The sequence below is a fragment of the Tenrec ecaudatus genome, chromosome 5, assembly GCF_050624435.1.
Source record: "Tenrec ecaudatus isolate mTenEca1 chromosome 5, mTenEca1.hap1, whole genome shotgun sequence".
Lineage (NCBI taxonomy): Eukaryota > Metazoa > Chordata > Mammalia > Afrosoricida > Tenrecidae > Tenrec > Tenrec ecaudatus.
Window position 1 is genome coordinate 51,242,426 of NC_134534.1, and position 23,684 is coordinate 51,266,109.

General features: G+C 38.5%; 1 non-coding gene across 1 annotated transcript; it reads right to left on the bottom strand.

The window, feature by feature from the left end:
• Nucleotides 1-5,246: 5,246 nt before the first annotated feature.
• LOC142449744 (small nucleolar RNA SNORA47) lies at nt 5,247-5,384 on the bottom strand. Its single transcript, XR_012784857.1, has one exon. It is a non-coding gene; the product is annotated as a small nucleolar RNA SNORA47 (small nucleolar RNA).
• Between the last annotated feature and the right edge of the window lie 18,300 nt (nt 5,385-23,684).

Below are 23,684 nucleotides of genomic sequence, written 5' to 3' on the forward strand. Positions count from 1 at the left end.
AAAAAACTCAAACCTATTTTAATGAGTAAAACTAAACTAATTATTATTATCAACATGCTTCATGTCCAGGTAAACGAGACATACTGTGAAATCTCTGCTATGATAGTAGCCAAGAGTGAACAAGATTAAGCAAAGAGCAAATCTCCAATTTAGTAGAGGGTGAGAACCAAGTCATTACCTTTTCTCCATCAAAGCCATGCTTCTGTGGATAAGAGCTATCTTGGGAACACAGAGAAATCCCAGGACCATCAGGAGTGGAGCATGTTCAGAATGTGTCTGAAGTAGCAGAGTCCATGACCAGAGGCTACAGCACCAGGACCATGGGAGAGAGCAGAAGAGCTAGGCTGAGGCCAGAAGCCAAGGTAAGGAGACCGTGAAACAGAACAGAGGAGCAGTGCTGAGAATGTGAGGCCAAACAGCAGGCTGGCTTCCTGGTCCACAGAGGCACAACCAAGAGACCATGTGGATGAGAGGCTGAGGACCAGACAGAGACTTGGCTATAGCTGAGGAGGGGCACTGATGTAGACCAGTGATTGTATTCATGCTTTTTACGTAGCCTGTTCCTTTCCCCAATACACCAGCATAACGGTGTGTTCTGTGTGGTGATTGCAATGAATGAACCCAACACAGAAGTAGAGTGCTGTGGCAAGAATGGTTGGGTGTCAGAATAGGTAAAGAAGGATGGAGAATAAAGCAGCATTGTATAACAATGCTAAGTATTCTAAAAAATGTGAAAAATTATATTCAGTAAACTACTTTTAATTTTAAATGTGCCATGGACTTAACATGCGCTTAAATCACCATTACAACTCTGTAGAAAAAACTCCTATAATGTTTTCTCATTCTTTGAATACCTATGAGCAAAACCAAAAACATTTTCTTTTGATTTCAATGGTGTTTAGAAATGCATATGTGTAAACACGAAACAGAACACTAGGGTAAATATATCAAGAGGCATGTGTATAAACAATACTATGGAGAAAAGAAGTGAATTCAAATACTTTGAGTTGAGCAGTATTCCCAATAGTCTTACAGCTGATAATGCGCAGAGAACAACTACAGAGAGAGGGTATTAAATATAAAGCAATAAACAGTGAAGGATTTTCTGGAAATCACTTAATTTGATATTGCTAGACAGCTAAGGATGAGGAGATAAGTAGCTGAATGGAGGCCATAGTACAATAGAAGCATCCTAGAAGTAGAAACTTGAATGTAGAGTTAAGAATGTCTCTGTCAAGTGTAACAAATATATTACCTTGTACAGAGATGCTGACCTGCTCAGCTATTGTGCATCCTGGGATGCTGGTGGTAGGGAGTGTCATGTGTCATACTTCTCTGATGAAGAGAAAAACAGCTACCTTCATTTGCCAGAAGAATTTTTTGAAAGAACTACAATTTGTTATGTGGTCGGTGATAAAGTCTTTGGATGTCCTAGCATAGAAGATGGGAGTCAATATTAGGTTTTAAGTAGAAGAAATATAATCATATTTGCATTTTATAAAGTTTAATTAGGTGGCTATGTGAATAATGTATTAGAAATGATAAAATCAGAGATTGGGAGATCAATTAAGTTACTTTAAGAAATTCTAAGCAAACTATGATTAAATCATGAATTTAGGTCCTAGTAGGGGATATGAAGATGAGAAGAGAGATTTACATGAAGTTGAGAAGTGAGAATTGATAATATAAAACTGTTAAAACAACCTTTGAAGACGCAGGAGTGTACGCAGACGCAATAGAATTAAATGTAATGTTATTTCTCAACACTGGTTATGGGAATTAACGTAGGACGTTAGAGGCAATGTTTGTTACTCATTCCTCTGGAAGCAAGAGGGTTAATATTTTCACGTTTATGACCTCTTTCTGGCATTGCCTTCTATTTCTAAACTAGGGAAGACCGTGTTGAAAACTGGGAACTGGGAAGCGAGTGTATGAGGATCAATTCTGTCTGCTCATGTTAAATATTATGAAAGTCAGACTGGTGGAGGACGACGTCCATGTTTGTGAGTTGGGGGTGAATTCTCCCAGTCACATTCTTCTAATTAAATTGTTATTCCCCACAATGCCCCCTCCCCTCCATACAGTAATAATCCCAATGCTAAAATGTCATTTGCAAGCCCATGGTGGCTAAAATACTCTTGAAGGTGAACGGCTCGAAGGCCAACTGCCTGAAGATTGTCTGACATCTGCCATCAAGAGTGATTCAAGGACCCCAACCTAAGCACAGCCCACTTCTTCTCATACGGATCCTAGATTGTTCCCCTGGAGAAGAGCTCAGAGACACGTAAGGTCAAGACAGCTGAGGAACAACCAAGATTAAGCCACCATTTGAACTCAAGGACCTACCCATCTTGTTGCGTATATACCTACCTGTCACATCTATACCCCTAATATGTCTCCTTCCTGTTATGTATGTATAAGACATGACTTGCATGCCCAAGATGATATAAGTGTGTTGGGGAATACATTAGCTTTCTATTTTTTCCATTCTTTATTATTGTTATTAAATACTTTTCTGGGGACTCGTAGCTCTTATCACAATTCATACGTTTATCCACTGTGTCAAGTACATATGTAGCCATCAACATTTTCAAAGCATTTTCTTTGATATCAGCTCATATTTTCCCTCCTTTCCCCACCCTCCCTTCCTCATGAACCGTTGATAAATTATGAATTGCAAGCTTTCTCTCTCTCTTGATCCTTCCATTGGAAGAGGTGAGCCCTTGCATGCCTTGTTTGATGTTTCTTTTATTTACCCTTCAATTACACAGCTGCCCCTTAGGATCTATTCGGTTGTGGAGGCTAGTCCTACACACACAGTGAGTGCATTGAGATAGAATTCTAATTGTTTCCAATTTTCCTTGGAGATAATATGTTTTCCAAAAGCTGGATATTTGTGCCTTTCCCCAGGAAAGCACCCCCCAAATCGCTGCATGAGGAGGCCTTTGCCATACAGCCCTGCCAGTGACTCAGCCTTTAAGCCAGTTAAAATATGGGGGAGAAAATGTGCACTTTCACTGCTGTACAAATAGAAGGGGACCACAATAAACTTGTGGGGAAATCTATTATCTTTTCATTCCACTTTTCCATGAACATTTTGAAGCCTCTTGGGATATAAGTTGTATTTTCCAACACCTGTTTATCAACAATAAAAGTTCTATTTTGACTTCCTCTTTATTGTATTATTTTTTCCCCTAAATACCAGCTAGTGCAGAAGGCAGGCAAGTAAAAGGAATATGATTTTCAGTTCCTTCAAGTTTCAAAAGATGGCTTTCAGGACTAAAGGAAAGTGACAGCTTAAATAAAAATACAAAACAGAGGAAGGGGAACATTTGGGGGAAGATGTTTATTGGCGCCAATTTAGTCAATAAGAAATGTCATGCTCAGAGGAGAAGACATTGAGGTTGCCAAGGATTTTACTGGATCAAAATCATCAACCATATATCAGCAGTCAATAAATCAGATGATGTATTTTATGGGGGAAATCTGGCACAAAAGACTTCTTTAAAGTGTTAAAAACAAAGATGTCACTCTGAGGCCTAAGGCGTGCCTGACATAAGCCATACTACTTTAAATCATCTTATGTGCATGCAAAAGCTGAAAGTAAATAAGGAAGGTTGACGTAGATTTGAAATGCACTGCCAGTGAAGACTGCTGACTGTGTAATGGACTGCCAGAAGAACAAACAAATCTGGGTTGGAAGAGGTACAGCCAGAATGCTCCTTGGAAGTGATGACAAGACTTTGTCTAATGTACTCAAGACATGCTATTAGGAGGAACCAATCTTTGGAAAACATGCAAGACAACCTACTTGCCAAAGCAGAAAGTCAACATAAAAAGTAATACTCTCCGCAAGAAGGACCGACCCCGTGACCCCACAATGGGGTCCAACATTACAGCAAATGTGAGACTGGTGCAGAACTAGGCAAAGTTTGGTCTGGTTTGCAGCTGTAATGAGCTTTGTGGGTTGGAATGAACTTGATGGCATCTAATAAAAACAACTGCAAGGAAGTTTGCAATGACACAATTGAATATGATGAGTTTCAGGTGTTTGTGAGACATGTGGATGGAGGAGGAGCAGCCTTAATAATAAAAACATATTTGCCAGAAAACCAGGAGCGTGGTTAACAGGGAAACAGGATAAGACCATGACAGCAATCTAAGGTTCAGGAGACAATTTTAGACCAAATCTAGTGCTCACCAAAGATAAACCTTTTGCAGGGCAATGATAGGATGATATTATTTAAAGATTATAATGTGCATATGTAACTGGACAGGACAATACGGAACAGGTAGAAAAGGAAATTGCAATAGTTAATGATTATCCAACTGGAGACTCCTGGTAGGGGTTGGGGCTGAGCCCAATTTATCAATTGGGGTGCAGCCTGATGACATCACCTTGGTGTCATAGCTTTTTTGTATGAGAGAGAGAGATGGAACAGAGATGAATCCTCTTCGCCCCTTCCTCTACTGCCTGAGCTGGATCTTGCATCTAGTTTTTCTGATCTCCTGTCATGTCACCTGCTCATCTCAGGAGACCCAAGCAAACTGCCTACATTGGATGTATTCAGTCAGTTTGGTATTTACATTGTCAGCCTATGCACACCACTGTCTGTGCTTCATCATCCAGCTTCCTGTTTCTCAGCTTCCATGAGTTAGGAGAAGACGGGCTTGAACCAGACTGGATGTAGCTATTTCTACATAGGTATAAGTCATTTCTTAAATATGTCTCTTTCCATATACAAAGTTCAAACACATACAAGTATCACTGGTTTTTCCACTCTGGAGAACCCAACCTAACATAAAAGTATTAGAAAAAAATATTTAAAACTTAGAAATAAATAAGTGCAAAATGATTAATGTACATTAGTTCATTGTCATATGGGGATTTCTAAGAATCATCCAAAAATATTAAAATTCTGGGTGCTTATAGCCATATTTAACTTTACCACTATTTTATTCAATCTTAAAAATAACAAATCTACATACTTACTTAAAGGTTTCTGTCCACTAGAAAATATTAAGATTTAATTAATCTACTACACATACTGAAATTATATTCTATCTTTTTAAAAATCAAAATGGCTTTTCTGTTGAACTACAGAAAGCTTGGTACTCAATTGTTCTGGGAACTAGTATTATTACCCTTTCTCTAGTCCTATTAATTATTAAGTTTAATCAACTCTTTCCTTGAAATGTGCTCTTTTCATATTTGTATAAAAAACATGCTTTTAACTTTATTTTTTACAATGTCGGCCAGCAGGGCACTTCCCCGTGGAAGGTGGCAGAGGGGCATCCTCTGCCCTGGTGGCCCTTCACTTTTGGAGGCCTTAACCAGTGGACGGAAGCATGGTACAGAGCTGCCTCACCTTCTCAGTCCTCATGCTTTAAAAATTTTTAATTATGCTTTGACAGGAAGAAATATGGCCACAAAGGAAGAAATTATTGTAATGCAAATCTAAAATAATGAGAGGCTAAGTGGGGTGACAGTAGTGAAAAGAAGTGATTTTAGAGCTCTTGAGAACTTCAAGATTTCTTCCCATTAAGGGAATGTGAAGAGTTGCATTTTATAAAGTGCATAATTTAAATAAACATAATAGTAATACTTACAAATTCTAAATTTTAAGTCTGAGAAAATCCTTATGGTGAATTTACATAAAAGGTCAAATAATTAATTTATATACATGTTATATAGATTTTTGTTCAGTATCTAATATGATCATTTTAATGGAGAAATAAAGATGTTTAGAGAATACTCTGATCTTTTAAGTTGATGTCACATAAATATCATTTTATTTGTTTTATCCACCAGATTAATTCTTAAATTTTCATATTTATTTACCTGTGTGCCTATATATGCTCTTTATAATAGTAATAACTTATTCTTTTTTTCCCTAGCATGCTTATTTAGATCTATTGATTTTGCTTTGGAATCTTTCTTCTCTTATCACCTATATTTTTCATCATCCATAACAATCAACATTAACAATAAAAATATAGATTTAATTAATTTTCTATTTTATTTAGTGAAATATCATTAATATCCTGGATTATATCTTTTATTTACCTTCTAATTCATGCTAACTTCTTGAAATATAACTATTATTCGTTATAATTCATTTTAGTAGTTTTAGCTTGAAATGTGTTTTCATGTAGGTTGTTACTTACTTTTATGATGACCCCCAGAGAAAACAGATATCTTACTACTCAGTTCACAACAGCGACTGGGCTTTTAGAAGTACAGTGTGAGGAGAGAGGTGAATGCAATCATTTTACCACAGAAGCGCAAAACCATTGGTGAAATGATCAAAATGAACAATTTTATGACTGTGAATATTAATCAAAGAATTTAAATAAAATGACCATTTCAAAGAGCCAAACCTGAAGCCACCACAATGGAGTTTTTTGAAGACATAGTGGAGGTACTCTTTCCAACTGAAAAAAGGCCGCTGTGGCAATTCAGAGCCACATGAAGACATACAGGGCACTAGCAGCAACTCTGAAAGACAGCCATAAATATAAACTATAAAAAGGCCAAGCATTCCTGCCATCCTGGAGTCGATGCTGACTCAGGGGTCCTAAGTAGAGTTTCTGAGACTGGATCTTTACAGAAGCAGAGGCCCGCCTCTCTCCCAATGTGAGGGTGGGTGGAGACATGCATTTTAATTGTTTTAAGTTCCCAACAAAGAAGATAGGTCAAATGTGTGGGAAGTGGTCTAGCAAGTGATCCAGGAAGAGCATGCTCACACTTCTAGCTCAGAGCTTAGTAAGTCATAATAGGGTGACATCTTTAGGAGGAAACAAATCAAATGGACTCAGACTCACAACGCCTTAAAAGGATGAGTCTGAGAGCTCGTGTGGGTTTGGAGACTGTAAAGCTTTCTGGAAGCAGGTGGCGTCGTTTCCCTCATGGAGTGGTGAGCAGGTTTGAACCTCCGACTCTTAGTAGCCCAGCACTTCACCCACTGCACCACCAGTGTTACTGAGTTGATGCCACCTCACAGTGACCCTCAGTCCATGTGGATTTCCGAGACTAATTCTCTACTCGAGTGGAAAGTCTCATCTTTCTCCATCTGAGCAGCTGGTTTCCAACTTCTGACCTTGCAGATCACAACACAACACGTAACCACGACACCACCAGGATTCCTAACAATTACATTTTATTTGAAAATCATCATGGATTACAATATACTTGCAGACATTGGAGAACATTATTAGATAGTATGTAGGGTCTTATAGTAAAAATTCAGTCACAATTTAAACAATTATTTCTAATATAAAAAGAAATCAAATGAATAGATAAGGGCAATGGTTAAAAATTAGTAAATATGATCAGTTGCATTATTAATAAAGCATAGTTATTTGAATGTAGATTAAACAGCCAAGTTGTCTCGAATGGATCTCCAGTTTCATCCCTTAATAACTATATGATATTAAGCAAATAGTTGATAAGGAAAAAACAAAATAAAATAGAAAACTGCAGTATTTGAAATTTAGGAATTGATCTGGCACTCTTAGCTAAACCACATCAATCTCCCAATTCTTCTTTTCTTTTTAATCGTTATATTATGGACTCATACAACTCCTACCACAATCCATACATACATCAGTTGTGTAAAGCACATTTATACATGCATTGCCCTCATTATTCTCAAAACATTTGCTCTCCACTTAAGCCCCTGGCATCAGCTCCTCATTTTCCCCTCCATCCCTGCTTCCCCTTCCTCATGAACCCTTGATAATTTATAAATTATTATTTTGTCATATCTTGACCTGTCTGATGTCTCCCTTCACCCACTTTTCTATTGTCCGTCCCCCAGGGATGAGGTCACATGTAGATCCTTGTCATCAGTTCCCCCCCTTTCCAACTCATTCTCCTTCGACCCTCCCAGTATCACCACTCACACCACTGGTCCTGAAAGGATCATCCGCCCTGGATTCCCTGTGTTTCCAGTTCCTATCTGCACCAGTGTCCATCCTCTGGTCTAGCCAGACTTGCAAGGGAGGATTCAGATCATGACAGTGGGCGGAGAGGAAGCATAGAGGAAAACTGTATTCTTCATTGGTGCTACATCACACCCTGACTGCCTGGTCTCCTCCCCGAGACCCTTCTGCAAGGCGATGTCAAGTAGCCTACAAATGGGCTTTGGGTCTCCACTCTGCACTACCCCCCCTCATTCACTATGGTTAGATTTTTTGTTCTGATGATGCCTGATACCTGATCCCTTCAACACCTTGTGATCGCACAGGCTGGTGTGCTTCTTCCATGTGGGCTTTGTTGTTTCTGAGCTAGATGGCCGCCTGTTTACCTTCAAGCCTTTAAGACCCCCAATACTATATCTTTTGGTAGTTGGGCAACATCAGCTTTCTTTGCCACATTTACTTATGCACCCATTTGTCTTCAGCGATAGTATCATGGAGATGAGCACACAATGGTAAGATTTTTGGTTCTTTGATGCCTGAGAACTGATCCCTTCAACACCTCATGATCAAGCAGGCTGGTATGCTTTTTCCATGTAGGCTTTGTTGTTTCTGAGCTAGATGGCCACTTGTTTATCTTCAAGCCTTTAAGACCCCAGATGCTATCTCTTTTGATAGCCAGGCACCATCAGCTTTTTTCACCACAATTTACTTATTCACCTGCTTTGTCTTCAGCGGTTGTGTGGAGAAGGTGAGCATCATAGAATGCCAATTTAATAGAAGAAAGAATTCTTGCATTGAGGGAGTACTTGAGTGGAGGCCCAATGTCCTTCTGCTACCTTAATACAAAACCTATAAATATATGCATATGGATCTATTTCCCCATCCTCATATATAAATATATTGGCATATGTACATGTCTTTATCTACACCTCTATAAAGGCCCTTTGCCTCCCAGCCCTTTCCTCAATTTCCATTGACTTTCCTCCCACTATCATGCTCAGTCCCCACCAGGGTGTCAGTAATTCCTCTTGGTTACATTACCCTTGATCATGCCCTACTAGGCCTCCCACACCCTTCTCACCACCAATTTGGATCACTTGCTGTTCCCTTGTTCCTGGGTTTGTTAACACCACTACTTTTTACTCCACCTCCCCCTTTCCCATGTCTCCCCGGAACTGTCGGTCCCATTGTTTTCTCATCCAGATTGTTCACCCAGCCTATCCTATTTAGACAGACCTCCGGAGATAATAACATGCATAAAAACAAGACAAAGAAAAACCAAGCAACAATATACAGCAAAATGATCGGAGCACATGGGAGGAGATGAAGGGGGAGGAGGAGAGAGTGGAGCACATCCTGGCCCACCAGGCCTTGAGGACAATGTTTCCAATTAGAGCAGCCAGTCCACAGAAAGGACCACATGGCCTGCCCCACTATGAGACATGATGCTCCTCACTGACCAATGGCCCTACAGGGGACAACACTGGAGACACAGTGTGGGAGCTGCACCCGATCTGATCCCACCACACCGAGGCAAAACACTAAGGGGGTGCAATAGAACAGCAATGGAATGGAGTGGCGAGGTCCCCAGGGAATGCTGAAGGTGGACTCTGGGACCAGGGTGTGGTGCCCCAACAGACTGGGCTAGAAACCACTCCTACAATCCTGGAACTAACTACAAGCTTTTCTTTCCTCTTTTGTTTTGTTTTGTCACTGGTATGCTGTTGTTGTTGTTGCATATTGTTGCTTGGCTTTGCTCAATCTCCCAATTCTTACAAAATACTGATCACGTATACAATTTTTCTGAGACCATACCATGAAAAAAACAAGATAAGGGTCGTTTTATAATTTTGTCTAAGCATAAACATAGAGTCTATGTGCTACCGACAGAATACCAAACCCCCTTTCAGTAAGCTAACATGAGCAGCAAATAGGTACTTCTTTGTAAATTATAGTTTTGCCGCTAATCTCTGACCTGCCCTCGTGTTAGATTTATTGAGATAACACCAGCTGCATCCTTGGGCTTGATCTCACTGAAAATTGTGTGGATGGCACAGGTCTTTCCAGTTTCAGGTCTGCTGCACACAGAACCCTGCATGCACCAGGGCTGATTTGACTGCACCAACAGCAACACGAACCCCGGTAGCGTCGTGGTTAGAGTGGGGCTGCAAACCACAAGGTCAGCCATTCAAAACCGCCAGCCACTCCCATGGAGCAAGACGAGGCTTTCTACGCAAATGAAAACAGTCTCAGAAACCCACCAAGACGGTTTTACTCTGTCCTGTAAGTTTGCGCCGAGCCACCCCGGCCATTGTGTGTGTGTGCAACACTGCCATTGTGTTGATGGCAGTGAGTTCTTTAGAAAAAAATAACAGAATTGTAAAATTCCCCCTACTTTTTAGTATCTTCTAATCTGCAATCCAGCACCAAAGCTTTTTTTTTTCTATCTAGCACCATTTTCTGACATTATCTATGGTTCCCCGTGAGACTCCTCCCTCACTGCAATGAGAAAGAACCCCCAGTGTTTCAACATGTGCTTTGCTGGTGATCTTTCATTTGAAAACTTTGACATTACTTAACTTTCTGTTCTTTAATTTTGTGTCCTATTAAATAGAGTATGAAATGTACACACATCATTGGTTGCTTTGAATATCTAATACAATAAAATAAGTAAAGTACACAGAATAATGCATAGCCTATAGAGAGCAAATGAAGCAAGACAATGGGAGAAGCAAACAATGGAGGAAACAAGAGCTGGGAGAATCCGGCTAGAATCCAAGGCAATACATTTCAAAAAGGTGCTAAGTTTTTGAAATAGATGTGGAGAAACAGAACACTTCAAAGTTTCTAATCCACAAAATGCTTAAAAATGGAGATGGGGAAAATATTTGCAATGAGTTTCTGGGAGAGTCCAGTTCCAGGCTCTACCATTTTATCTCCATGTCTATGATGGAAGAACAGCTTTCCCTTACTTCAACTAAACAGCAGGTCCTCAAGGAGGACACGGAGAGAGCTTTATTGATGTTCATTCCCAGAAGTTCAAGGCCAGCATGCACTACTGTCTGACTGCCTCTGAAGAAATCCGACGATAAAGACTTCTTTAGAAGTTCCTGCTCTGGGAGTGACTTTCCTCTCAAAGTCTGCCAGGCAAAGGTTGGGAATGTTTTCCTAGGTAATCCCACATAAAAAAGAGACAGAACAGTCCTGTTAGGGCTGCCCGGGATATGGAGGGGAGTGAAGGTCACTGGCCTCAACAGGCAAAATCTTAATTGTCTCTCAATTCCTGAGTCAAAATCACTGGATGGCACTTGGTTTCATTAAGATATTGCATAGTAAAGAATTTTAAAAGCTCATGAAGATGTTCATTAAAAAAAGGATCAACTTGAAATACCTACTGAGCACAGAATGAGAAGTCAACTATGTCACCCATAATTAATAATATTTTCTTTTTTAAAAAATTATTGATTGATTAAACTTTATTTAATCAAGAATATTTTCACTCCATCAATCCTTGTTAAAATTCACTGCTTGCTGCAACCCAGAGAGATCATGGAGCACAGGTAACAAGATGAAAATGAGGAAACCAAGATGCCAACTGTTTTCTTAAGCAACTGCCAGCCCCCACGTGATGGTAGGCAGGTTAGCACAGTGAACCCCTGGATCTTTGGTCTCTGCAAATATTCCCGTGTTCACGGTACCTTACAGAACAAAGAAATTTTGTAGATGTAACATAGGGAGTTATGATGAGTTGGAATCAACTCAATGGCAACTAATAATAATAAATTGAGATTATTAGCTAATGGACAAGGAACTCTGGTAATGCACTGGACTCCCCACTAGGCTTCTAACCACAAGGTCAGCTGTTTGAAACCACCAGCCACTCTAAGGGAGAAAGATAAGGCTTTCTGCTTCCTTAGCAATCTCAGAAGCCCAGAGAGGCAATTTTACTATGTCCTAGAAAGACACCATGAGTGAGAATTCACTCACTGGCAATGAGTTTTAACCAATTGACTATAAAATAATGTACATAGTTATGGAAATGCACCTAACACGCCCTTCAAAGTAGAATTTTCTTTGGTCTATGAGGTGAACGAGAGATTCTGAGTGAGAGAGTTCTTCATTGCTGATATATACAGGAGACCACATGTATTAAACCGTTCCTAGAGTTAAGGAGTTGCTCTGGCTGACAATTGGTCAAATTAGATATACCTCAGTCTATGGCCTTAAGAAGCTACATTAGTCCAACAACTTGAATGAGCTTGAAACCGAATCTTCCCTAGAGGGCAGCCAACATTTTCATTTCTACCACATGACACTCTGAGAAGGGAATTCAGTCAAACACAACTGGAAATCTGACCTACAAAATGGTGAGATATTAAAAAGGTGTTGATTTAAGTTGTTCAATTTATAGTAATTTATTATGTATTAAAAGAAATTAATGCAACCAAGTAGCAGGCCCTTCAATCTTAAAAACCAGGTTTAGATACGTGCTTGTTACCAGACTAGAGGTACTAATACCTTAACTGAGAATTATTGGCCACTAAAAGTGGCCTCAGGAAATGTATGCCTTTTAAGTGATAGAAAAATAATTGAGTTTTGAAACAGCAGGGAAATGCTTTCTTACTCAACAAATACTAAGACATGTAGGAGATAAAGAGTTGCTTTGTAATATTTTCCTATGAATTGTACTTGATTAAAAAACACATTTATTGTGGATCTAATAATTACTGGTTATTATTTTAATAGAAACAGTCAAATCCTAGAATATGAATTGTAAAATATTTACATAACAGGGGAAATATGATGTTAATGTTCAACTAAACTTATCCAATTGAATAGATGTCATCAATAGCAGATAATCATACACATAAGAGCTATAACTCTCAAGGGACATAGATGGCAATACTAATATAGTCTTTGAATATCTAATTAGATTATTTCTCAGTGTTTAAATTTTACAGATAATATCGCATGTCAAGAAATAACACAAGGAAGGATATCAACAAATCAAAAAGGCAAACAATATATATATATATAACATCTCGCTACTGCTTTTGTCTTTAATGACCCCAAGTAAACTCCACCATCCCAAACTTTCACACCTATGTGTTTGAACATTTAGAATCACACTATATTAAAAAATATTTACTTGCTTGTCAATTGAACTGGTTTCAGAAAGGTTGAAGTCAAGCAAAACTTTGACTTTCTTTAGCAAATCAAAAATTTTACAAATATTTAGTGACTAAGTAAATAATGCAGAATATAATACAAAATGGATCATTTCCCCATTTTTATCTCTATCTTTAGATGCACCAAATCACAAAAGCATATTCATCGTAAGCTAGATTTCATTTCCCCAAGTAATATAACTTTAAAATGTTAGCAAGATATTACAAATATTTGGCTGGCCTTATCGTTAACAAGATTTCAAGTTATTTACAGAATACTCAATAACTTAAGACGACATTCAGATATATAGTTACATGAAATACAACTTTTTTTAGCTAGTCCAAACTTTGCCAAAGAAGTAAAATAAAAAATACTCAAATTAATTTATATTTTTCTTTTAAACACTCGTGTATGTTTATAATTAGTTGAAAGAATCATCTGAGAGTAAAAATACATTTTAAGTGGCATGTATTATTTTTAACTAGGAAATAATATATTTATATTAAGATTTCTACTGGCCTACCACCATAACTATGGAATAAATTCAGACTCACAGTAACACTTCAAGATGGAGTAAAATGGAAACATTGATTTTCCAAGGACATAAATCTTTATCAAAGAAGGCTGCCACATGATAGTCAAGTGGAAAAGTTGGTGGATTACAACCACCATTGGCTCATAGCAAAGTGATTTACACATGTGTCATTATAAATTGCTTAAAATTTCAAGCATCATGCCAAACAAAAGAGGAGGAAGAAGGAAGGAAGGAAGGTGTGGTAGTTACATAATCTGTTATCACTATGAGTATTAAAAGTGAAGGGGTGGAGTTTAGTCTGTCAATCAAGTGTTAGCTTGATGACCTCATTTGAAGCCACTAAGGCAGTGGTTCTCAACCTTCCTAATGTTGCGACTCTTAAATACAGTTCCTCATGTTGTGGTGACCCCCAAACCATGAAATTGTTTTCATTGCTACTTCATAACTATAATTTTGCCACTGTTATGAATCTGGCTATCCCTGTGGAAGGGTTGTTTAACCCCCAAAGGGGTCGAGACCCACAGGCTGAGAACCACTGCACTAAGAAGGTAAATAGCTCCCTGGAGGCAGGGGACAGATTCACTCTCTAAGAGATGCTCTACTAACAAGACACGTGGCTCTGTGAAGACAGTCCCTGCCCTGGGAGCTGGAGGAGCCATGTGAAGACCCCTGCCAGCACTGAGATGCTTCTACTGCCACTGGATCCACAAGACTTCCCACCCAATAGCCTGTGATCTTCCTGCATTAAGCGTCATTGTATGTGTTTCATGAGTCTGAAGAGGACTTTACAGATTGGTATCAGACATATGGGATAATACCTGACTTATGGATTTGATCTGGACTGAGCTGGGATGTTTTCTCAATATTCAATTGCTCTTGAATATAAAATTCTTTCTTACACACATACAAGTATCCATGAATTTGCTTCTCTAGTCTACCCAGACTAACACAGAAGGTAGGAAGGAAGGAAGGAAGGAAGGAAGGTAGGAAGGAAGGAAAGGGAGAGACAAGGCACATTTCCTGTGCAAAATTGTTAGAGAAATGAAGGTCTCCTAATTATCAGAATTAACAAAGAGACACCAAGTTATAACCTGTCTCTACACCAAGTAGAAAAAACAAATCATTGGAAAGTAGTTCTGTTTGATAAGAATATATTCCTTGTACCCTTAAACCCCTAACAGATATTTTCATAAACACATTCCTCCTAGAAGGAGGAATTTGATATCCTAGGCTTTTGATCAAGAGAAGCAGTATCAGAGATAAAAAGCCTTCAGGGATTCTTCCTCTGAAAACAAAACACCAAAACACACACCTATTAGAGTAGTTTGTTCACAATCATTTTGGAAATTTCATTTTTGGGAAAACACTTAAAATCCATAGCCTGCTCTTTTTGTTAAATTCTATGCTTCAGTCATGCATGGTTAAAAAAAGATATAATAAATAATGTCAGCTATTTAATTTTATATATAAAACAATTCCTTCTTATTATAAAAGTATTATATTTGTTTAATAGAAAAAAAAATTCCAGCTAACAGTAAAATAAAAGTACTTGTGTTTGTGTTACTTTTGATATAAATGCTTTGAGATATATATTCGACAACTACACAAAACAATGATTGATGTTGTTAGGTGTTATTGAACCAGTTCTGTATAGCCAGCCTGCGTACAACAGAAAGAAACCTTACCCAGTCCTAAACCAACGTAACAATCATTGCTATCTTTAATCCCACTATTGCCACCATTGTGTCAACCCATCTTGTTGAGCCTCTTCCCCTTTTTCAGTGACCTTCGACTTTACCAATCATAATGACTTTCTGCAGGAATGGTAATCCAAAGCAAACTCACTGCCAGCAAGGCACTGCCTACTCATAGTGACCCTATAGGACAGGGCCGCCCTGCTCCTGTGAGTTTCTGAGACTGTCACTCTTTACAGAGTAGAAAGCCCCATTTTTCTCCCACAGAGTGGCTGGTGGTTTCTTGCTTGGACTTTGAGTTGAGTAACCACTCACTATGCCACCTCGAGCTCCTCTCTCCCAGGGTAGGGTCCTCCAAACACCAAGCACAAAGACTGGAAGATGATGTCTGGCTATCCTTCCTTCTAAGGAATGCCCTGCCTATACTTTCAAGCCAAATTTGTTTGTTCTACTGGAAGTCCACAATACCTTCAATTCTTTGCCAACTCATAATTTAAACACAGCCACTCTTCCCTATTGTTTTTCCATGTTTGCGTGCACATGTGATGATTGAAAATATTGTGACTTGAGTCAGGAGCACCTTAGTCTTCACAGATGTGTGTAATGGAGAGTACTTTGAAGGTGATAAGGTTGTTTTGTAAAAAAAAATTCAAATACATAGCATTGAGAAAAATTCCAATTTTGGGGGGGCACCCCCTCATATTAAAATATTTTTTTCTTTCCTTTAAAAATTAATAAGCGCAGTCAATGAAAAAAAACAAGGCACTTCTCCAGACATTTTAAGTATTGCCAAGCTTATTGTTGCATGTGTGTGTACTTGTAGTTGCAATATACAATTATTTAAATAAAATATTTAGCAAATATATTATTTATATATGGGTGATTCCATTTTACCCATTCCCAATATAGTAAATGAATTCATCATCTGCTCCCTCAGAGTATCAATTCGGTAATTATGGAGTAATTTCTGTAATTAAATCGCACTAGCGCTTAAGGGAGGTGCTTTGACGGATACGGTGTTACACGTTGAGCTGCTAACTGTAAGCAGTCACAGGAAACCAGCAGGCACACAGCAGGAAAAAGATTTGACTTCCGGCCTCCATAAAGAGGTACAATCCTCGAAACCCTCAGAGGCAATTCTGTTCCATCCATAGGGTCTCTATGAGTCAGAACAAACTTAAAGCCAGTGAGTTTGAGTGTCTGGGGACTCTTTAATGTGATTTAAGGAGAACCCTGGACCTCAACGCTAATCCGTTCTAGAAGGAGCATTGAGGGGCAATGCAGTGGAGTCCCGAATCAATTTTTCCCATAAAAAATACCCTAATCGTGCCTTTTTTATACAAAACATTACACAGAAATTTTAAAGTAAATAAGGTCAGAGTTAAATAGTATAATTCAAATAAGAAACACAACATTTAAAAAGTTTTTCACACTACAGGATGGCCTATACCTTGAGATTGAGGAAGTTCTGGATCTGTGGACATGGATGTGGAGAGGCGGGAAGAAGAGAGTCATTGTCTGGAAAGGGATTCCCCTTCCATCAATCAACTAGTAGCTGCTTTTCGGAAGTTTTCTCCCTTCTTTGCCTTTTTCCACTAGGACCTGGCTGGCTTTCTCTAAAAAATAAGTCTTTCCATGTGGTCCGCTGTTGCCATTTCCTTAACTGTTTTCTAAATGAGTTTACTAAATTACCATCAACAATATTGATAACATGGTTAACCGGTACCTTATCATGACGATTCTTTAAAATAAAATTCCTTCTTAGGACCCATGTTTTTTATCTAAAAAAGGTACAAAAAGTCACGAAAATTAAGAAAATTATAGCAAACCACTTGGAGCACAGCCGCCAAAAGGTTTAAACAATGCCAATTAGCGCCTAGAGTCAGGAACACGAACTGCTTTTGTTTACAAAAATCACGTGCGTCGGGTCGGATTCCAATGTTTTGTTTGAGCCCTGATGCAAAATGTTCTCGGCATTTCATGTCGAAATCTGATTATGCCGAGTACTGATGCGTCAAGTGCCGGGGTTCACTGGACATTGGAGAAAACAATGAAAGTGACCTGCACATTGTTTTATATTCATGAACTTTAATTTAGTTTTTTCAGTAACACAATTAGCATTCCAAAATATTCCGATAAATAACAATCTTTGATAAATGCACAAAATTGAAGAATTCTTCACACCGAACGCAGTATGTTAACTCATTAAAAATACGTCAAATCAAGGTTTTTGTCATGCTTGTTTTCTCTTTTACTTTTTTAACTCTTCTTACTTTCTCTTGTGTTCTCTTTTGCTGTTTTAAAAATTAATCAGTATTTCTGAAGATGAAAGCAATACAATAGATGGAAGCAAAATGAAGTAATGCGATGAAACTGATTAAGAATTTCTCTTCTTTTTGTGTGAAAAATCAACTTAGAAACAGAAAGCATTATTTTTCTCATTGTGCGGAAATAGAGTAGATGTAACAAACCAAAGTCCAAACCCTATAGCACCTGCCCTTGTGGCTTTTGAGACTGTAAATATGGGTATAGAAAGCTTTGTCTTTCAACTCATAGTTTTGAACTGCCAAGCTAACCAGTAGCAGCCCAACCGTAACCACTATACCACCAGGGCCCCAGAAGTCCCAAACGGGTAGTAAAATTTAATTTCACATCTGACCAAGGATGATTCCTATGAAGCAGAAGTCACAAGTGCCTGTTGCCTCCAACCTTCTTCACCTACTCTGTCACCCTCTGTTCCTCCCACGGAACTGTTAAGGAAGCTAATAGGTTTCAACCCTTCAGGACTAAAACTACTTAGGGCAGAGCTCATTGTTCCAAAGTGTATTGTCTCAGCTGGCCAGCAGGAATGGCTCTTCCTATTGCTCAGTCTCTCAGTCTCTTAGCCCCATAGGGTCTGCCCTGTTGTAGCAAGTACTACAAAGGTCTAGTTTTGGTGTTACATGCCTTCAAGTGGGTCTGACTCATGACGCTGTGCTTCAACAGAACAGAACACAGTCATCATTGTCGAGTTCAAGGCCAGTTAGTATGGTGGCCACAGTATCAGTCTGCCTTGGTGGTGGTTTGTTCGTTTGTTTGTTTTGCTGACCTTCTACTTTACCAATCATGATGTCATTTTCCAGGGACTGGTTTCTCCTAATACCATGCCTAAATAATGTAAGATGAACTCTTGCCATCTTTGCCTCTAAGGAACATTCTGGCGGTCCTTCCCAGACAGAAGGTTTTTTTCGGGCAGTCCATGGTCCCTTTCGATACTCTGTGCTAACAACATAATCAAGTGCATCCATTCTTCTGAAGTCCTCCGTGTCCATTGTCCTATTTCACAAGCATGAGAGCTGATTGAAGATGCCATGGCTCGGTCAGGTGCACCTTAAACCTCAACGTGGTATCTTTGCTATTCGACACTTTAAAGAAATCTTGGCAGCAGGTTTGCCCAGTGCAATACATCATTCGATTTCTTGGCTGCGGCTTCATGAGTATTGATTGTGGATCCAAACAATGAAATCATTGACACTTTCATATTTTCTCCATTTATCCTAATTGGTCTATTGATCCAGGTGTAAGGATTTGGGTTTTCTTTACATTGCACTGTAATCTTTACTGATGACAGCAGTCTTTCCATTTCAGGAGCAAGTGCTTCAAGGTCTCCTCTCTGTCAGCAAATCAGGTTGTCCTTTGCTTATTGCAGGTGGTTAAGAAGCTTTGTTCCAGGCACAGTGTTGCCTTCTCCTTCTTACAGCCCAGTTTCTCCTACTATTTGCTCAGCATACAGAATGAATAACGAGGGTGGAAGGATGCAACTTTGATGCACACCTTTCCTGATTTAAAAACAAACAGTATTTCCTGTTCTGTTTGAAGGACTGCCCCTACATATAAGTGCCACATGAGCACAAAAAGTGTCCTAGAATAGCGTCCCTTTACATAGTTTGCTGTGACCCACACAGTTAAATGACTTGGTATCCTATAAAAAACATGTAAACATCTTTCTGGTGTACTCTGCTTTCAGCCAATAAGCATCTGACCCCAGCAAAAATATCCTCTGTAGCATCTTCTCTTCTGAATCTAGCTTGACGTTCGGACGGTTCCTTTGGCTGTACTGCTGCAACCACTTTGAATTATCTTTTGCATCCGTTTCCTTGCATGTGATTGCAGGGACAGTGGGTTATTTAATGTGATCTTCGAGCCAAAGTCTCTAACTCTCACCAAATGTCCTTTCCTTGTAGGTCTAGTTAAGGTAGGGTAAGATACTGATAGGATTCCCTGTGAGTTATGTGAACAGGCTCCCCTGCAGTGACACCCTGCTGCATACAACATGAGCCATCTGAGGAGCAGGAGGAGGGGTTTCATTACCAGCTAGACTCTAGCTAGCTGCGAGAGTCAGGAGTGGAATGTGAACTCTGGACCTCTTGGACTGGAGAGCAGCTTCAACATAAGAGGAGCAGCAACAGAACCAGAAGCCCGAGTATGGAACAGCGTGATGGACTTGTCGACCCATGGAATAAGTAAAGCCGAGTGCTTGTGCAGGAGGAGGGCGTCTGGAGTGGGTGCCTCTGGACACTTCATTAAGGAATCTGGACTTGCTCACCCCAGAAGGGGAACTTTGTTTTTCTCCGGTGCCTTCAGTACAGCTTGAGCTACTTCCTTCAAGACCACTAGTTGTTGATTATATACTTGGGCAAGCATTACAAAGCGTCCCTAGTGCTGATAAATGCCTTAAAGGTATCCCACTCTGCTATCCAGCCTTCTGTTGAGGGCACTTACCTTTGTATCATGGTCTTGGTGCAGGAATCTCAATGACACTCTGTGTATGGCTCTTCTTTCTACCATGTTAGGTTCTAGCTAGTATGCTTCTGAAATGACTCACTTTATAGCTTATGGCAAAACTGACCAATCTCTTCATTAAAATCACTCACACCTTATTTGCATGTTCCCATCCTGTCATTGGGTGGGTGTTACAAACTCTATAGCTATGGATGGAAACATCATGCCAAGTAACTCAACTGTGCTACACATTGTAATTATTTAACTTTATTAATGTAGTTTTAACTCGCTTGGAATAAAACATGAAATACTTTGAAGTGGAACGACTTTCTGCAATCTAATGGAGCATTTGTTTTGCTATATGTTGTGGCAAAACCAGCGTAATGTTGTACTCATATTAACTAATTAGGCAAAAAACATGTCAGTCGTTTCATAACATCAGTCTTAAAATGAACTAAATGTAAAATTAAATTTAAAATATGTCTAGCACATGCAAACACAACAAAATCTTATACTATACCATCTATTTGAATTTTAGCTGGCATGTGAGGAAGAGAATTCTAATAGATGCTTGATGGAAATACTTTCATGTGAGAAATGTTGATTTACAAAAAAGTCCATTGGATATTTGCCTTGCATCAGTTAAAATAAGTAGCAAACAAGAAGAAACATCTGACTTATATGAAGTAATATTATAATATTGATTAACGATTCATAGTTATTCATTGAAGAAAGACATGGCTCTCTACTCATATAAAGAGTAACAGTATCAATACTCCACAAGTGAAGTTCTACTCTATCCTATATAGAAGTATGAGTAGGCATCTCCTGCATGACAGTCGATCAATTATTAAGTATTATTTAGATGAGAATTAATGAAAAAATTAACCAATATTTTGTCAAATGTAGGAACCCTTGGTTGGAAGAAATGGTTAAGTACTCTACTACAGGTTGAAAGTTTAGAAATTCACATTCACCAGAGTCATCTGTTGAAATGTGCTCAGGTTCTGAAAGGTCACTAATCTTGAAATAATAATTTTTTAAAATAGATACAAAATTTAAATAAATTCTTTTCATTTTGAATAGCAAGACATGTCTGAGGAACATATACTCTAAGAGAAAAGAAAAACAACCTTTGAATTCAGATTAGGGCAAATGAGTGAAGTTATACCTGAAAAATCATGAACACCTTTCAAATTAGTTATTCATTTCTTTTGAATTGTCTTTAATCATTTACTCTACATTTCATATTCCTATTTTAATTTTATATACAGTTCTAATTTTCTTTGATATTCTATTTTATTATGCCTTACTAAACATGATTAGTTTATCCATCACATAAAATTTTGCAACCTCTTTGATTATCAATAATACTTGAAGGCCCAAGAAAAAGTGATTTTGTTATTATAATTTTACTATTAGGTCTCCATAATTACAAATAAAGATTTAATAAATAATACAAATCATAGATCTCCAAAAGTTCCTGATCTACAGTATATATTGGAGAATAGCACATTAGACTTGAACTGAAAATATTAATGTAATAACCATAGAGGTGAAAAGCAAGTAGATATCCCAGAAAAGAAGAGAGATGACTTGGGAATTAGCAGATATATTAGTAATTTCAAACCAAAGACTTTTAAACAATTAATTTAAAAGCACAATTAAATGAGACTGAAAAAGTAGTTATAAAGGGGGTTATATATACATTATAGATATGTTGTCTTCATAAATCGCTGCAATTCGTGAAGGCTTTACCATATATAGAGGTTGTTATTGCTGTTAGGTGCCATCGAGTCTGTCCAAATCACATCGCGTTTATGTACAACGAATGAAACTACACCAGCCTCACCACTGTCTCATGTTTGAGCTCATCATTGCAGCCACTGGACCAACTCAACCTCTACAAGGACCTCCCCTTTTCACTGGCCCTCTACTTCACCAAGGATGATGTCCTTTTCCAGGGATGGATTTCTCTTGGCAACGTGTCCAAAGCATATGAGCCTAAGTCTGGCCCACCTTGCCTCTAAGGCAAATAATGGACAGACATGTTTGTTCTTTTGGAAGTCCCTGGTACCTTTGAAAACTTACAGCCATAATTCAAAGGCAGTCGTTTTCCTTCAGTTTTCCATATTCAATATTTAAGTTCCACACACATAAGAAGGAATTGAAAATACTGTGGCGTTGGTCAGGTGTCCCTTAATCTTACAAGTAACATCCTCATGTTTTAACACTTTAAAGAGGTCTTGTGCAGCAGATTTACCCAAAGCAGTGCATTTTTCAGTCTCTTGAATCTTATATCCATGATCCTTTATTGTGCATCCTTGACAACTTCCATCTTATGTCCATTTATCACGATGTTACTTATTGGTCCAGTGATGAGGATTTTGTTCTATTTTACATTGAGTTGTAATCATAGTGGAGCCTATAATCCTTGATCTTCATCAACATGGCCGTCAAATCCTCATTACTCTCAGCAAGCAAGGTTAGAGAGAGAGAGAGGCTATATCCCTAACATACTCCTTTCCTGATTTACAACCGTGCAGTAAGTACTACCCTGTTCTGTTGCCACAGCTGCCTCTTGATTCATGGACAGTGTCCCCATGAGCATAATGAATTGTTCTGAAATTTCCATTCTTCTAAAGGTTATCCATAGTTTGTAATGACCATACAATCAAATGCTTTTACACAGTCAATAAAACACAAGGAGAAAAGTGTCTGGTATTCTCTGCTTTGAGGAAAGATCCATCTGATATCAGCAATGGTATCTGTTAGTCTATGTGCTCTGGTGAATCTGGCAGTTCCCTATCAATGTACTGCTGTCAGTGTGGCTCGTTGTCAATCATGCCACTATTATTTGACTATCTTTGGCAACATTTTACTTGCATATCAATGGTATTGATCTATAAGTTGAGCATATCTTTGGAAAGGGTACATATATGAATCTCTTCAAATCAATTGACCAAAATCCTAAATGTCTTGCCATACATATGTGAGCTCTTCTATGTCTTCATCAGCTTGTTTCAATTGCTATTTCTTAAATTCCTGGAGCCTTGGTTTGGGCTACTGCTTTCAAGGTAGCTTGGACTTCTTCCTCCAGTGCTATTGATTCTTGATAATATACTGACATGTGTGAATGTCAACCAGGTCTACTTGGTACAGCAACTCTGTGTATTCTTTCCATCTTCATTTGATGCTTCTTGCGGCATTTAATATTTTGCCATTACAATCGTGTATTATTACATCCAAAACTTGAATTTTTCTTGAGTTCTTTTGGTTTAAGATATGCTGAGCATGTTCTTTTTTTTTCTAACTTGCACTTTTGCTCATTTCATTTTATATCCATTTACTTTGTCATCTCGGATTGTCCTTAGAAATTTTCTGTTCAGATCTTTGACTTTGTTATTTCTTTCATTTGCCTTTGCTATTCTACAATTCTTAAATACACTTTCATCTTTTCTTTTTTAATGACCTGTGTGGCTTTCTTCATGAATTATGTCATTACATATCTCAATATCACAAGCTAAACTTCTCTTCTTGAGATGTTCTCGAAATACAGGGGAATGCACTCAAGGTTGTATTTTTGCTCTGGTGGATTTATT